Source organism: Carlito syrichta, unplaced genomic scaffold (genome assembly GCF_000164805.1).
Source record: "Carlito syrichta isolate Samal-C Ts95f unplaced genomic scaffold, Tarsius_syrichta-2.0.1 Scaffold120782, whole genome shotgun sequence".
Classification (NCBI taxonomy): Eukaryota; Metazoa; Chordata; class Mammalia; order Primates; family Tarsiidae; genus Carlito; species Carlito syrichta.
This window is the reverse complement of record NW_007064878.1, coordinates 19,837-22,526: the sequence shown is the minus strand read 5'-3', so window position 1 is coordinate 22,526 and position 2,690 is coordinate 19,837.

Here is a 2,690-nt window from a genome sequence, read left to right as displayed (position 1 = left end):
GCAATCCTCCTGCTTCAGTCTCCCAAACTGGAATTATGGGCGTGAGCCACCGTACCTGGCCAGAAGCGGCTTTAATTAACTTCAGCCTTTCCCCAAAATAACCCTTCCCCTGCCTCACAGGTGCCCCTAGAACACAGGACAAGCACCGAGGAGGGAGACAGGAGAGACAGCGAGCAGAGGCCCTTCTGTCTGTACATCCCCGAGTGGAGGAATTTCTGGCTTTCTCCTGTAGTCTTCCGGCCTAGAAAGACAGTATCTCCTCCTCCTCTTCCTCATTGCAGTCTGTTTTTGTTTTTTTGAGACAGGGTCTTGTTCTATTGCCCAGACTGGATTACAGTGCTGCAATCACAGTTCACTCCTGAGTTCAAGCAATCAGCCTCCTGAGTAGCTGGAACTACAGGTGCATGCCACCACACATGGCTAATTTTCTTTTTTTTTTGAGTTGCAGTCTCACTCTGTCCCCCAGACTGGAGTGCAGTGGCTGCTCCCGGCCACCGCAGCCTCATCCTGCTGTGCTCCAGCGATCCTTCCACCTCAGCCTTCCAAGTAGCTGGAACTACAGGCTCACGCTACCATGCCCAGCTATAATTTTCTAATATATATATTAGAGATGAGTTCCGTTCATGTTGCCCGTGCTGGTATTGAACTCCTGGTGTTAAGCGATCTCTCTCCTTGGCCTCCCAAAGTGCTGGGATTACAGATATCAGTAGACTGGAATGACCCAGCCCTCATTCCAGTCTACATTCATTCATTCATTCATTCGTCAAAGGAAAGGGTCTTCCCTGTGCCAGGCACTGTACTAGACCCTGGTATACAGTCATGAACCAGATGGACAGCCATCTCTATCCTAACCCAACTGGCCACCAGATGTCACCAGTGTAAGTCGCATGGACCAGATGGACAGCCATCTCTGTCCTAGCCCAACTGGCCACCAGATGTCACCAGTGTAAGTCGCAAGGAGAGCCAGTGTCCATTCATCAGCTTTCTTCTCTATGGCCTTGTGGACCCTTCCCTATTTCTCTCCTGGACATTGAGTCCTGCCTGTTCTCTCCAGGGCAGCTGGGGGATAGCAGCTGGTGTCCTGGGCCTTTCTGGACAGAGTTAAGGAGCTCTGCCCTCCTGAAGCCCTAACCCGCCTGGGCAACTTGGCGAGACCTCATCTCTACAACAAATCAAAAAATTAGCCGGGTGTGGTAGCGCGCACCTGTTGTTCCAGCTACTCGGAAGGCTGAGGCAGAAGGATCGCCGGAGTCCAGCAGGTCAAGACTGTGGTGGCCAGGAGCGGCCACTGCACTCCAGTCTGGGTGACAGAGTGAGACTCCAACTCAAAAAAAATAAAGCCGGGCTCGGTGGCTCAACCTGTAAATCCAGCACTTTGGAAGCTGAGGCAAGTAGATTGCCTGAGCCCGTGGGTTTGAGACCAGTCCGTGCAACTTGGTGAGACCTCATCTCTACAATAAATCAAAAAAATTAGTTGTAGCACGTGCCTGTAGTTCCAGCTACTTGAAAAATTGAGGCAGAAGGATCACCGGAGCTCAGCACATTGACGCTGGGGTTGCTGTGAGCATGCCTCTGCACTCCAGTATGGGTGATAGAGTGAGACTCCAACTCAAAGAATAAACAAATTAGTAATAATAATAATAATAGCCAGGTGTGGTGGCGTGCACCTGTAGTTCCAGCTACTTGGAAGGCAGAAGTGGAAGGATTACCTGAGCCCAGCAGGTTGAGGCTGGGGTGGCTGTGAGCATGGTACTGCACTCCAGCCTGGGTGACAGAGTAAGACTCCAACTCGAAAAAAAAAAAAAAAAGATACCATTTCATAAACACTAGGATGGCTAGAAAAATAGACAGATAACAAATATTGACTAGGATGTACAGAAATTGGAGCCCTCCTACATAGTTGGTAAAAAAGTGAGATGGTACAACTACTTTGGAAAACAATCTGGTAGCTCTTCAAAAGATTAAATATAGAATTATCATATGACTGAGCAACCCTACTCCTAGGTACATATCCAAGAGAAATGAAAATTTATGTCTGCACAGACACTTGTTCCTGAATATTCACAGCAGTATTATTCATAATAGCCCAAAATGGAAACAGTTCAAATGTCCTCAGCTAGTTAATGGGCAAATAAAAGTGGTATACAGCCGGGCTCGGTGGCTCAGCCTGTAATCCCGCACCTTTGGGAGGCTGAGGTGAGTGGATTGCCTGAGCCTGCGGGTTCGAAACCCGCCTGGGCAGCGAGACCTCATCTCTACAATAAATAAAAAAAAAAATCAGCCGGGCGTGGTAGCGCATGCCTGTAATTCCGGCTACTCGGAAGGCTGAGGTGGAAGGATCATCGGAGTCCAGCAGGTGAGGCTGCGGTGGCCGGGAGCGGCCACTCCAGTCTGGGTGACCGAGTGAGACTCCAACTCAAAAAAAAAGTGGTATACCAATGGAAGATATAATGGAATAATATTATTCAATCAAATATTGTTTGGCAATAGGAAGGAATTCAGGGCAGGGCATGGAGGCTCAAGCCTGGAATCCCAGCATCTTGGGGGGCCGAGGCAAGAGGATTGCCTGAGCCCAGGCATTCAAGACCAGCCTGGGCAACTTGGTGAGACCTCATCTCTACAATAAAATTAAAAAATTAGCCGGGCTCGGTGGCTCAGCCTATAATCCCGCGCCTTTGGGAGGCTGAGGT